The sequence below is a fragment of the Leopardus geoffroyi genome, chromosome C1 (genome assembly GCF_018350155.1).
Source record: "Leopardus geoffroyi isolate Oge1 chromosome C1, O.geoffroyi_Oge1_pat1.0, whole genome shotgun sequence".
Taxonomy (NCBI): domain Eukaryota; kingdom Metazoa; phylum Chordata; class Mammalia; order Carnivora; family Felidae; genus Leopardus; species Leopardus geoffroyi.
The window spans coordinates 75,243,796-75,259,275 of record NC_059328.1 but is presented as its reverse complement, the minus strand read 5'-3'; the positions used below and the strand labels follow the sequence as shown (position 1 = coordinate 75,259,275).

Sequence of the window (15,480 nt, the reverse complement as noted above, 5' to 3'; positions counted from 1 at the left end):
CTTCATTCACTCTCGTGGACTTAACTGTCATCACTTCATTGAATCTTTGTCAGAAATAGAAGCTGACTATCTTGACTTGCCCACCACACAGTAATTTGGTAGCTTAGCTGCAGCAAAGTTTTCTTGTAATTGTTTTTGAGCTCAGGGCCAAGGCTGAAATCTTTCTGAACCAGTACTGCCTTCAGCCACTGCTGTTTAGCACTGAATGGCTTTAGAAATTAGCTTTTGCTGCAGACTTACTAATATTTCATAATGAATTCAACCTAGAATTGGAAGGCAGAACAGTGCGGATACGTTAAAATCACACTGAGGTAAGGTCAGTTTGACAACAGCTAACATTATTTGAATCCCAAATGGCGTCAAATTGCTTTAATGTATTTTATATACTTTCATTGCTGTCCAAAGTTAAAACAGGAAGTAGGGTCTTCATTCCCACAGAAATCTGCAGCAGGTATATATTCAAAACTCAGACTGTATTTTAATCAGTATTTTCCAGACCTGAATGTAAGTGCAGAGGAAATTTTCATATTTCCAAATCCATTTAACTCTGCAATTAAGGAGCTTCCACCTAACTTTCAATTGGGAGTGATTAATCTACAATGTAATGACATGTTAAAAGGCAAAATATCAGAAGAATGTAATAAAATTCTATAAATGCCTTTCAGGCAGTGAATATGCTCAATTAAAATCATATGCTTGCAGATTAATATCAGTATTTGGCAGTACTTATCTGTGTGTGAAAAAGACTTAAAAAAATGAAATACATAAAATCCTATTAACAGCATTGACAGATAACATTTGTAATTGATTTTGATGATAGAGAACGCGAACTGGATTCCAGTTAAGTGAAATATTCTCACCCCAAAAGAGAATGCTGTTCTTTCTCAGTAGTAGATTTGCATTACACTAAATTATCCTCATTTTTTACATTTTTAATTTCATCGGTAAAAAACCAGTGGAGTCTTTCCTCTTTATGGAAGTACCTATGTAGTATCCTCAGTTTAGCCTCTTGACCCACAAACCCTAAAGTATTTACTATATGGCCCTTTACAGAAAAGGTTTGCCAACCTGTAAGTTAAATGAGAGCATTCTAATTCCAAAGTATTAAGATCAAACTGATAGTATGTAAGAGGGAGACGGAAGATTGAAGGTAATTTCAGCTTCTTGGGTCTGGTAAATGGAGCCATTTAAAAAGTAGTGCAGAAATACTGCATTAGATCTCCAGCCCTTCCATCTGCTTCACTTCTGCTTCAGACCAGCAAGATATAGTTGGGTGAGATTAACCAACTGGAGATGGAAGATCTGATTCACAAGGCTTACATGCTTTTTTATGCTTGAAATCACTAACTTTTACTTGCATTTTTCTGCTTATATCTAAACCAAAGGAAGTTAATTTTCTTTTAGTTTTGTTTAATTATCAGTCTTGAACACCAGCATTGGAACTACTATATTTTATCCTAACTAAAGCAACTAGGCTAAATTGTAAAGCCTGAAAATTAAAAAAAAAAAAAAAAAAAATACAATCTGATTAAACTTCCTTTATATATACAGAAATATCTTCTTGTAACAATTGGTTTTTCTGACCTAAACCGTAACAAACACCTGTTTTAAAATATACGGTACTAGCCTCATTCGCATATTTGTAGCATGTGTAATATAACCTGCAGTGTGTCCTGCAAGTGAAGAAACTATTCCATGAGGGTGGGCAGGCAAGACTCTGCTAACAAAGTTCTGTTTTGCTGAAGAGATGATCAAATTATGTTGAAAAGAGCTTAATTGAACATGACCATGAGTCAAATTTTAAAAAACATGTGCATATGAACAGATACACACAAACACATATATTACTATCATAGATCCATAATAAATTTAGATTCTATATATATTTAATTAGACTTGCATCAGCTTGCTTGTTCATTTATTTTAAATTTTTATGATTTTTTTTTTTTTTTTTTTTTGAGAGAGAGTGCATAAGCTGGGGAGAGGGGCAAAGGGAGAGAGAGACAGTCTCAAGCAGGCCCTCACCCAGCATGGAACCTGATGTGAGGCTCGATCCCAGGACCCTGGGATTGTGACCTGAGCCAAAATCACGAGTTGGATGCTCCACCTACTGAGCCACCTAAGCACCCCCAACTTGCTGGCTTAAAGGCATATGCTCTTTGTTGCCAGCTCAGTTCTGCCTTTATCTCTTATGCTATGGAGATAGGGAAGAAATTAGGTGAGGCAAATATTCTACAATCCACTAAGGGCATAAGACTTGTGGCTCTTTTCATACTTGTGTTCATAGAGATTTAAATCCAGCTGTCATCATGTGTCTCCTAATAAATTGTCTTGGTTTACATGGTTTGCATGTGCTTACTGTAACATTTTACCTGGTCTGAAACTTTTTAGATTATACCATATTTATTGAATAAACGTTTACAGTAGGCTTGGGTTTAAATATCACCAGACAACTTTAGAAACTGGAACTCTTAGAATTGTTTTTGGACAACTCTGTACTTAACTAATATTTAATTTGGCTCAAAACTTAGGGCAGCCCATTGTCACTAACTCCTCTATTTATTTATTTGAAAGCATGCAAGTGGGTTAGAGGGGCAGAGAGAGAGAGAGAGAGAATATCCCAGGCAGGCTCTAAGCTCAGCATGGAGCGCGATGCAGGGCTTGATTCCATGACTCTGGGATCATGACCTGAGCCAAAACCAAGAGTCAGATTCTCAACCAACTGAGCCACCCAGGTTCCCCCAGCTACTCTTAATTTCCAACTCAAGACTAGATACTGCTCAACTGTCCTCTTTGGAGGCATATATTACCCCTTGCAACTGTCACCTTTTTTAGTGAAATAATTTGCAATAAAAGATATATTTATTTCATAGGATAAAAACTGCTTTTTCTCCAGTGTCTAACAACACTTTTTTTTTTTTTTTTTTTACTGTCCTTTAAACCTTCTTTCAGTCTCCTTGAGGCCCACCACTGAGTCTCAAAACCAATGCCAAAGTGTTTTAGGTTTTTCTTAAAGAAACATTGTACTTATAGGAGCCAGTTTCTGTTTCGATTACATAACAAACTATTGGAGAACTTAGTAACTTATAGTAACCATTTTCTTTTGCTTATAGTTTTATGGGTCAGTAGTTTGGGAAGGACTTACCTGGGCCATTGTTTCTTTCCACATGGCACTGATTGGACCTGGAGTATTCACTTCCATGATGGCTTTTTCACTTATATTTCTGGCTCTTCTCTGTTATTTGGCCTCCCCACACAGGCCATGCTCTAGGATTTCTCCACAGTTATCTCAGAGTAGTCATATCTCATACATGGTGGTTGATTTCCAAGAGAAATATCCTAAGAGCATGTGTTTCAAGAGTGTGGAAGCTGGACTCAGGTAGTTAAGGGCTATGCCTGGCATAGGATCACTTCTGTATTGGTCAGAATAGTCATAGGGCCCACCTAGATTGGAAGGAATAGAGAGACACCAACCACCAATCAGTGTCATAGACAGGGTCATGTTTCAGAAGAACATGCTGATGAGATATAGTATTGCTGCCATCTTTGGCAAAATACAGTTGGTCAGACATTCATTGTCTTTAATTTTTTTCCTCAGTACTTAAGTCGTATTTAGTTTCACCTGTAGCTGGTTCCCAATCTTTTGTGGCTATTTTAAATACTGTTTAGCATGTAATAATTGTCTAATTGACTTTCCTCTTTTATTTGAATTATAGGATTTTTTTAATTTTTTTTTTTTTTTTTTTTTTTGAGAGAGAGAGCACGAGTTGGGGGGAGGCAGAGAGAGAGAGGGACAGAGGACCTGAAGTAGGTTCTGCGCTGACAGCAATGAGCCCAGTGTGGGGCTTGAACTCACAAACCGTGAGGTCATGACTTGGGCTGAAGTTGGACACTCTATCGACTGTGCCACCCAGGTGCCACTTGAATTATAGGATTTTTTTAAATTTTATTTTTAATTTTTTAAAATTTACATCCAAATTAGTTAGCATATAGTGCAACAATGATTTCAGGAGTAGATTCTTTAGTGCCCCTTACCCATTTAGCCCATCCCCCCTCCCACAACCCCCCCCCCCAGTAACCCTCTGTTTGTTCTCCATATTTAAGAGTCTTTTATGTTTTGTTCCCCTCCCTGTTTTTATATTATTTTTGTTTCCCTTCCCTTATGTTCATCTGTTTTGTCTCTTAAAGTCCTCATATGAGTGAAGTCATATGATGTTTGTCTTTCTCTGACTGACTAATTTCACTTAGCATAATACCCACCAGTTCCATCCACTGAGATTATGTGAGATCAGTTGCAAATGGCAAGATTTCATTCTTTTTGATTGCCGAGTAATACTCCATTGTATATATATATACCACATCTTCTTTATCCATTCATCCATTGATGGACATTTGGGCTCTTTCCATACTTTGGCTACTGTTGATATTGTTGCTATAAACATGGGGGTGCATGTGTCCCTTCGAAACAGCACACCTGTATCCCTACTAGGCATTGGATAAATGCCTAGTAGTGCAATTGCTGGGTCATAGGGTAGTTCTATTTTTAGTTTTTTGAGGAACCTCCATACTGTGTTCCAGAATGGCTGCACCAGCTTGCATTCCCAGAATTATAGGACTTTTATTTTAAACATAGGAAGTGTTTTGATTTGTCATTGGCTGTTTAATCTTACCAGTGATCTGTAGGATATTGTTACCGATCTCTAAAATAAGGCCAACTTTTAAAGCAAAGCTTTGTCAATTCTACCATGAAACTATAGGCTTTAACAGCACTGTTTTGTGGGATCCCCCCCCCCCCCACAAATCCTAACAGTGTGATTGTGTCACTTTAAAATTGAGCACTAGGTGGCAGTATAATATTTCGATTATCAATTTGTTCATAAATTTGACCTTGTACATTGTTTATAGTCCGCAAAGTATTAGGTTAGTAAGCTGCTGTAATAGCTGCTAAAGCATGAAATTGGTTATGACTTTTATAAATTAGGATTTCAAATAGGTAGTGTTTAGATCTAGTGGTATCATTTCTAGTAAAAGCCACTTTTTATGTACCATTTAAAACTGAATTCTTTCATTGTTCTTAGAAGGAATGTAAGGAAACAACCAGAAAATAGTATAGGTAGATTTGAATGAGAAAAATGAGTCAATTTGACCTGTCTTTCCTAAAGTTATTCTGGATATTGTTTATACAGTGATTGTGAAGGATGAATGTACGAATGTGCATTAAGAATCAGCTGTTCAGGGGCACCTGGGTGGCTCAGGTCATGATCTCACGGTTCATGAGTTTGAGCCCCACATCAGGCTCTCTGCTGTCAGCGCAGAGCCTGCTTCAGATCCTCTGTCCCCCTCTCTCTGCCCCTCCCCTGCTCTCTCTCCTTCTCTGTCTCAAAAACAAATAAATATTAAAAAAAAAAAAAAAAAAAAAAAAAAAGAACCAACTCTAAAGATTCCAGACCCCATTTCTAGTAATTCTAGCATATTAAGAAACACAAATCTGTACTATTAACTTTACAGTTTACCGTATTTTTTTATACATCTTCTGTACTTTTAGAGTTTTCATATTTCATGTCTCCAGACCTAGACTGCATAGCCTATAGAGCAGATATCTTACGTATGTCCATAGATCCTAGTGTAACTAGGGGCCCTCGATTCCAGGCTCGGCTCTACTAGTTAATGAGCTATGTAAGTAACTGTAACCAAGTTATGTAATTTCTCTAAGCCTGACTTTCTTCATGTGTAAAAATAAGTCATCTCCCTGCCCCAAAACAGGGAGCAGGTACCATACATCTTAGAATTGTTAGGAAATGTTAAGAATCAAATGAAATAATGTATAAAATATATAGTATGATTTCAGTATGAGATTTCAGTGATACATTTTTTGTGGGTGCAAGTACTCCTTTTTTCTTGTGGAAAAGTAGGTGATTCTAAGTCTGAGATGCCATTCTTCATAACAGGTCACTTGCAAAATGTATTTGAGTGGGTCTAGCATAGTGAATGCTCTTCAGCCATATCATTTAAAGATTACTGGATTACCATCTTTAAATTTGCATTAGTGATGGGGCGCCTGAGTGGCTCACTCGGTTGAGTGTCCGGCTTTGGCTCAGGTCATGATCTCATGACTCAGCTCATGAGTTGGAGCCTGGATCCTGCTTCATATTCCGTGTCTCCCTCTTCCCTGCTCATGCTCGCGCGCTCTCTCTCTCTCTCTCTCTCTCTCAAAAATAAACGTTAAAAAGAATTTTTTTTTAAATAAAAAAAATAAATTTGCATTAGTGTTTCCTAAAGGAAATATTCAGGTTTAATTTAATATGTTTAAGCTATATTTTATTTATTTATTTATTTATTTTTTCAACGTTTTATTTTATTTTTGGGACAGAGAGAGACAGAGCATGAACGGGGGAGGGGCAGAGAGAGAGGGAGACACAGAATCGGAAACAGGCTCCAGGCTCTGAGCCATCAGCCCAGAGCCTGACGCGGGGCTCGAACCCACAGACCGCGAGATCGTGACCTGGCTGAAGTCGGACGCTTAACCGACTGCGCCACCCAGGCGCCCCTTAAGCTATATTTTAAAATTAAGGAATATTCACTTTCAAATTCTTGCTTTAGCATCTCTCATAAGCCATCAGAGACCACCTTCTTACCTAATTTAGAATTTTTAATTAATTCAATTATTATTGTTATTATTTTTTTTACAGACCGTGTGAGCAGGGGAGAAGGGCAGAGGGGGAGAGAGAATCTCAAGCAGGCTCCATGCTCAGCACGGAGCCCAGCATGGGGCTTGATCCCACAACCCTGGGATCCTGACCTGAGCTAAAATCAAGAGGCAAGACGCTCAACTGACTGAGCTACCCAGGCATCCCTAGAATTTTTAATGTAGATGTTACTTTAAGCATCAGAGAATTAACTAACTTTACTCAGTTTACACAGCTACCCTTTGAGTGACACTGATGCTTTGAGTACTTAGGTAATTAGCTGAAGATTCCGCATCTAGTAAGTGACAGAGTGGTTCAAATCCAGGTCTGTAGGACTTAGCAGGCCTGTTTCTGTTAAAGCAGTGTGCTGGGCAGGGAGAGTGAAAGAAGTATCAGATGCTGTAAGCAAGCTCTGGAGCAACTCTGGCTAGCGCGTGAAAGGGAGGAGGGTGCGTTAATACAACATAGCATGGTAAAAGCTCTATTACAGATCTTCCAAGTTTGGTAAGAACACAAAGGAAGGAAGCAGTGATTTCCTGGGGAAATTACTGTTGAATTTACATTGAAGCATGACCATTAAGCATGAGTAAAGGTTTATGGAGGGAAGGTCATTCCAAGTGGAGGGAAAAAGAAACATGTGTCTTAGGATAGAGGCCTGAAAGTACTGGTATGTGAATGACTCAAATTATTGTTACTAAGGTTAGGATGCATCTTCCATGAGAGCTGCGGGTCTCTAGCTTAGATGCTGCCGCAAACCTGCCTGTATTTGAGGAAAAGCAAGATGTATTGACATACTCAGGGATGGAATTTACAATGCATTTTGCATTTTCCTTTACAAATGATTTTCCAAATGGTAATTATACTCTCGACTTGTACAGTTTTGTGTTTGTTTTTTAAGGGCCTGCCTAAACGTCATGAGTAAAGTACGCTTTTATGGGCTGGTCTGGGAAATTAACCATGATGTGGGTTGTTTCTAAGGGATAATTCATTTTGAGTTCTTACTCAGTTTACATTTGGGGAAAATAAACTGTGATTTAGAGACTGGCTATAGTATTAATGGTATTTCTTTTTAAAGTATCTGTTGATCAGACTTCTCTTGAAAATTATCTTTAATCCAGGCTTTCTGATAAGAATGTTTAGTAACACTAAACCAAAAATCAGGATTCTTTGAAATATCATAAGAAGGAATGGTTAGAAAGGGGTAAATGACTGAAGAAGGTGTGAAAGCTAAAGATGCATTTCAGTTTCAGCATTAGATTTAACAAATGTAATGTGTTGACTTAAACAATTTTCCACAGTACCTTAGTATTTTTTTAATTTAAAAACTCCCAATTTGGGGAGCGCCTGGGTGGCTCAGTCAGTTAAGCGTCCGCCTTCAGCTCAGGTCATGATCTCACAGTTTGTGAGTTCAAGCCCATCGTCGGGCTCTGTGCTGACAGCTCAGAGCCTGGAGCCTGCTTCAGATTCTGTCTCCTTCTCTCTCTGCCCCTCCCCCACTTGTTCGTGTTCTCTCTCTCTCTCTCTCTCTCTCAAAAATAAATAAATGTAAAACTTTCTGAGGGTTGAAAAAAAATTTTTTTAACTCCAATTTGGGGTGCGTGGGTGGCTCCCTTGGTTAAGTGTCTGGTTTTGGCTCAGCTCATGATCTCACAGTTTGTGAGGGGTTTGAGCCCCTTGTCGGGCTCAGTGCTGACAGCTCAGAGCCTGGAGCCTGCTTCAGATTCTGTGTTTACCTCTCTCTCTGCCCCTCCCCTCCTCACACTCTGTCTCTCTCTCTGTCTCTCTCTCTCTCCAAAATAAATAAATATGAAAAAAAATAATTAAAAAAAAAACTCCATGCTTAGGGTTTGTCCACCTTGAGTACTGCATTTTGATTATTGAACTTTTAGAGTTGGCATGTTTTGAAAAATTTTGTAGTTCCAGACAAAATGGTTTTAGATAAATCTAGCCTATGTCCACAAGTAACTTGCAGACTATTGTTCTAAGACTCCTACTTCTGAATTTTCTACTGGTTGTATACCAAAATGCTTAAGTAAGATCATTTTCCAGAAAGATGGCAGAAAGAATTGAAATTTGGGGTGATTCTAATACCCTTTTTTAAAATACCTTTATTAATTTAAGTTTACAATAAGAAACAAAAACGTTTTGAATCTAGGTCAGGCCTAGAAAATCAGACTCTCCAATATTGGCTTCCTGGCTGTTTTTAGTATGTTGCAGTATTCCCCTGCAGTGTTTAGACTGCTACTATGAGCCATTCTAGGTTCTTCTCTTGTTTTGCTTTTTGTTTTGTTTTGTTTTAAATTTTAGATTGCGTGAGTGGGGGATAGAGGGAGAAGGAGCCCTAAGCAGACTCCATGGTCAGTGCAGAGCTTGATTAGGGGCTCGATCCCACAACCCTGGGATCATGGCCTGAGCTGAAATCAACCAACTGAGCCACCTAGGTGCCCCAAGCCATTCTGGTTTTAATGTTGTACTACAAAATACCTCTGGTTGGATTTGTAGTTTTTAACTTGCTTGGTTAGGAGCTTATATATCTGTCTTTGTGTACTGTTTCCTTTAGAGTATAAGGCAAAGTATACTGGTTCTACTGGACATTCTTTCTCCTCTCCTTTCTCTCATAGCTAACCCATTATTCCTTGTAGTAGTAGAGGCCACTGGTCGTCCCACTCTTTCTTTAGTAATAGAATCCCTATGTTTTAACTGGGCATGTTGCTGCCCAACTGGACTGTATTTCCCAGCTTCCCTTGTAGCCAGGTATGACCATGTGATCTAGCCAGTGGATTGTACATAAAACGGGTATGTACAACTCTAGATCCTGCCATAAGGAAGTGCCTCCTCTTTCTCCTTTCCACTGGCTAGAATGCAGACATGATAAAGGGAACCACCAACAGCCATATTAGGCTGGAAAATGCTCATCATGATGAAGCTGGCTTATTAAAAAGATAGGAGGAGCCTGGGTCACACTAGTCTATGACTATTAACTATGGACTGTTAATGTGAGAAAGTTATAGCCTGTTTTAAGTCACTATTTTTGCTTTAATTACAAACCTGCCTGTATCCTTCCTAATAAATTTGTAGAGTCATACTGGGAATTTATTTTATTTGGGTCATATCTTAACTGCTAGGGACTGTGGGTACACAGAGAGACTGAGAATTACTGGTAGTGGTGGACTGGAAGGTTTTCCAACATGACCGCCACCACTGGACATGGATTGACATGTTCTTTAGTACAGGAGTACAGGATGAATAGGCACAAAAGTCCACACGGAGCTTCTAAAGACAGATTATTACAATGAAGAGGAGCAGTGATCCAGCGGACTGAACAAAATTCTCCTGACGTAGCTCACTAGAAGGAAGTTATGGAAAATAAATGATTTTTTGTGATCGGTAAAATAAAGTTTCCATAATATTTCTATTAAATGTTGTCAGAGGGGTGCCTGGATGGCTCAGTCGGTTGAGCACCTGACTCTGAATTTCAGCTCAGGGCATGATCTCATGGTTTGTGGGATTGAGCCCCCGTCCGTGTTGGGCTCCGCACTGACAGGGCGGAGCCTGCTTGGGATTCTCTCTCCCTCTCTCCCTGCCCCTCCCTTGCACGTGCGTGCTTGCTCGCTCGCTCGCTCTCTCTCTCTCTCTCTCTCTCATAAATAAGTTTTTAAAAATGTCAGAAAGAAAGAAGATAGCGCAAGGAAACAAACACAATAAAACTGTTTGAGATAGTGATTAGCTGACAACATTCTAGGAAATTGGATCGGTAAAGCAGAGAAGAAACCTGAGACTATAAAGAGTGAATGAGAAAGTGGTAAACACAAGATAGCCATTATGGTTCTACTTGAAGATCCAGGTGAATATTGTAAAGTATTAAAGGTACAATAGAAGAAAACGTTACATTGTACCGGAAGACCCTTAGGGTTGCAAGTCAAGAATCCACACACCAGTGGGGAATGTATCTTTTAAACATTTAAAAAATGTTATTAGTCAAGACTTGCAAATAACCAGCCAGTAAAATTAACTCTGATTCCTTGGCTTGTTGTGTGGCAGAAAAAGGAAGTCCTAGAGCAATCTTTTTTTTTTTTATGAATTTATACATAAATCCCACAAAATACAGTGCTTGATTCTATTTGCTAATTGTCATGTGGAAGAACATTGATGATTATTTGCTAATAATTCTGGTTCTTCTCTTCTGAGCTACACGGTACATTTATGTTTCCATCCCCTCCAGAGTTAAGCATCACTCCTTGACTGGCTTTGGCCAAGGACATGTGAGTGGAAATGTTACTGTTGGAAAGTATATATAAGTCAGTGCATAACTTAATACATTCCCTTCCCCCTAGCATGTCTCAAGTGGCAGGAATTCTATCATCTTGAATAAGGATGGCATAGAAAGCTGTCCTACCCCTATATAGACATGTGGTATGAATAAGAAAAAAATCTTCATTTTAAGCTGCTAACCTTCTGAAATTACTTATTACTCCAGAGTAACTTAATTTATCTTAACACATAAGTACTAGAAGAATAATAACCCACAAACAACTATGGCTCGCTTTTATAATGTAAAAAGATAGTACGTAAGAAATGCTATGGTTTGCTAAGATGACAGACATTTAATGAACTCAACACATTCTTAATAATATAAGACACTCTGCATTGGAGTAGAATGATGTTTTAATAGATGACTATTTCAGTTCACCTGTTACTTTTCTGCATAATGTTGAAATATTGGAGACATTTCTGTTTTAAATCAAAGGCATTGTTTTGAAAGTTCTGACAAGCGCTTTAGATATAATATAGAAATGGGAGTTAAACATTGGAAGGGGAACAAGTCCTTTGCCACTGATGAGATTCTATATCTAGAATATTCAGATCAAATTTTAAAAATTAATAGTCTATTAAAAGTGGCTGAATATAAGCATATAAAATATTACAGCAATTACTAGTTAGAAAATGAGATTTTTAACAGAAAAAAATTAGATCTAGTCATAAATGTGACATACATATAATCTAAAAGATGAGTTTGAGAAAGAGTATATATATATTCCCTTGTCCAAGAAGATTGTTATTCACAAAATCATGGATAGGTTTGGTGTGACTTCATTCAAAATCAGCAGTATTATGGTGGGAGCGAATTTTTATTTTTAATTTACTGAGGTCTAATTGCATGCAGTAAAATGCACAGATCCCAGATATACAGTTTGCATTTTGACATCTTGACACTGCATATACTGGTATAATCACACTAATCAAGGTGTTTAGACCATTTCCTTCCATTCTCAGAAGTTCCCATATGTTTCTTTCTAATCTGTTACCTCTGCCCCCCACCCCCAGCCCAGTAGCAACCACTGTACTGATTTCTATTTTCAGAGATTATTTTGCCTGTTTTTGGACTTCCTATAAAAATTTTTATTTATTTATTTGTTTTGAAAGAGACAGAGACAGCATGTGAGCAGGGGAGGGGCAAAAAGGCAAAGAGAAAAAATCCCAAGCAGGCTCCCCCTACATGGGGCTCAAACTCATGAAACTACAAGATCATAACTCGAGCAGAAACTAAGAGACGCTTAACCAGCTTAGCCACCCTGGCGCCCCTGAACTTCCTATAACTAGAATTATATAGTAGTTTTTTTATTTTTTATTTTTTATTATTTTTTTTAGTAATTGACTTTTTTCGGGCTCAGCATATAGTTTTTGAATGCATTTACATCACTGCATGTATCAGTAGTTTATTTGTGGAGGGATATCCCATTGTATACATTTTCCTGTTAACACACATTTGGGTTGTTTCCAGTTTTTAGCTAATATGAGTAATGCTGCTGTGAAGATTCTTGTATGAGACTTTCTGTCTCGTGCTCATTTTACAAAAATTAGTGTTTGGTTGAGAACGTAACTGGTAAAAATTTCTATGTTTTTCCTGTTTGTGGAACATTAAAGGATATGGGAGGGTGTGTGTGTGTGTGTGTATTGGCAGGCTTCTTTGCTGAAGGTTGATTATACACTTACCCTTGAAAAGACTGTATTGCAGTTTCCTTCCAGAGCATCTTTTAAAATGCTGCCTCATTTAGGTTTCTTCAGATGAAAATCCTTTATGCACTCTGATTTTTCTGAATGGTCTGCCCTATTTTGTTACTCGTGCACTTAATCTGGTGCTCTAGTTATAGTTTCATGATGTGCTATTTGAGTTATTTTGGAAATTTTATTTCTTATAAGTGCTATGTTTTGAGCAGTAAAATATAAAAAGAGGGAATGTCTCTTAGCACAAATCACAGATTGTTGAATGAGTCATGTAGATTGTTCCCACGTATGTGGAAAAATTACATCACTACCTGGTTCTGGCTTTTCTATTTATAATGTCCTAGGCCAACTCCCGCCACCCCCCTTTTTTCCCTAATCCATCTTGTCTTTCTAAAGGCAGTGCAAAGCAACCAATAAAAGAGACTCTTGGTAGGTTTTTGGGGGGCCAAAAGGAAAATGGTATGAAATAAAGTATTAGCCAAGATGTTTCATCTTTAGATTTCTAGAGAGACTTAAAAAGATGTGAGCATACCTACCTGCCTTTTCATATACCATGTTCTCTTAATTCATTCATTAAACAAATTAATGATGACATTTGAGTTTTTATTTGAACTTAGATTTTTGCAAGTAACTCCAGATATGAAGGTCATAGTTTTTTGTTATGTGCATGTTTGTGTATTTTTGTTTTTTGACTAGGAAAGTTAGATACACTTTTTTTTCTTGAAAACATAGTGTGTGGAGACATCATAGTATCCCTTTAATTGTCAGATGCTATTAAAGGGGCTGACCTGTTTAAAAAATCTTGTTTTGGTGTTTATGATGTGGATTTGGTGAACAGAGCTTTTCATGGAACAGGCACAATATGATCTAATTTTAATTTAAGGAAAAAACATACACATGAATTAAAAAGGCAGAAAGTATATATACCAAAATGTTTACAGTGGCTTTCCCTAGTGTTGAGAATACAGGTAGTTTTTTGCATACACACACACACACACACACACACACACACATTTGTAAGCAGGCATTATTATAATTCTGTTATGAAAAGGAAGAAAAATCAGTCTTTTTAAATTGGTCTCTGAGATACAGGCCTTGTTTAGTTAGTATTGCAGTGAGACTTCAGTCCATTATTACAGGTTTTGTTACTTTCAGGTAAGTTTTTAAAATCTTAATTTATATAATTAGAATTGCTTCCCAAGTTTAGTGATGTTTATTTTTTTGGGAGGGAAGCAGAAAAATCCATCATGACAGTCCCATCCATTTAACCTTCTTTTTCTCTTATTTTGGGCCACCTGCTCAATCTCTCATCTCTTGAAGTTGCCTTATAAACTGATCTGCCTGCTTCTGCTTTCCTTGGCCATTCTTACTACATACGGGTAGGGCAGATGGGGACCCTGCCTCTCATCTCAGTTCCCTTGTAACAGGAAATAGTCCAAGTGATATCTGGTTACTCCCAAGTGTTTTGAGTGTTCAAAGAAATAGAAATTATTCCAGAACCATCAGGAATGATTCTGTTGCACATTTACCTCCTTCCTTAAATAAAGCAGTAAGATTAGATTAAGATTACTATACTTGGTTCATAAGCATTTTAATTAATGTACTACATAGACAGTATTTCAGAGGATTTAGCAGAGTTTACGTTGAGTTCCTTCCTTCTTTTCTCTTTGCTGTCCTTCTGGTCATATACCTGTAGCGGAGCACTCTGCTACTTTCGAAGTCTCAAAAAGGAGGGAGATGTCAGAAGATGTGTCAAACTATTTTCATTTTCCTAGTAGTAGATAGCTAATATCAGGCACTCACCTTGAACTTTTTAATCACTTTACATGCATGTGCTGTACCTGTTTTGGCTTATTTAATCTTTATGATCTTTAGACTGTGAGGTTATTAGGGAAATTTAAAGCTGAGAAATGCCATGATTTGTCGAAGGCTAAGTGGCAAATGGTACAGTCCGTGCTCGTAACCATTATATTAATTGACTGTCACCAGAAGCTCTTTTAATTGCTGAGTTAACTAATTTCTGCCATTTCTTTCTCCTTTCTCTTTAGGCAACAATGAAAATGGTCTGGTTCCTGCTCTCAGTTTTGTCACACTTTGGTGGAAAAGCTCATGTTTTACAAATCCAGTATAGAACAGTCTTTGGGATCAGTTGCACATTTCCGTTCTAGTTGTGTCATCTTACACAAATTTTATTTCTAAACTGGCAGTAAAAGTGGTACCTACCTTTATCAGGCTGGGAGGATTAAAAGAGAACATTTACACAGTGACTAGCGTGGGCAGCTGTTCAGTGGTAATAACTCTTGTTGCTGTGGAGATGTTACGAGCTACTGAGCATTCCCCCCAAAGCAGTGATCAACCAAATCTGTTCATATTTAGTTTCCTAGCGTGACCTATTTTACCACTGGCCCTTTGCTTAAAAAGAAAATACCTACCTGGCTTTCTTCTCACTAATTCTCGGCTTAACATTTTACTCTGTATAAATTATTTGGCCAGAAATATTTTTTTCATCTAGTAGTTACTAAAACAGAAGTTTCAGCTTAGTTCTTTGCAAAACATGAAAGCTTAATAACTTTTTATATGAAACTGTGTGCATTAATACCATTGTGAAAAGTGCTTTCTGGTTTTTTCTATGTCCCTTGCAAATTTTGGTTTTGAATCACATTTATCTTTGTATCACATATGAATAGCTTTATTTTGCTGTGTGTGTTTATTTTGACTAATACTTTTTTCTTCCAAAAGTTAGAATATGACTAATCAAAGCATAATGTCTAAAAAGGGTTATTATTGG

The 15,480-nt window shown here is 37.6% G+C and overlaps 1 protein-coding gene across 1 annotated transcript in view; it reads left to right on the top strand.

Moving 5' to 3' along the window:
• GTF2B (general transcription factor IIB) overlaps positions 1–15,480 on the top strand; it is a 32,577-nt gene that overhangs the window by 7,640 nt on the left and 9,457 nt on the right. The gene's annotated exons all lie outside the window — the stretch shown is intronic.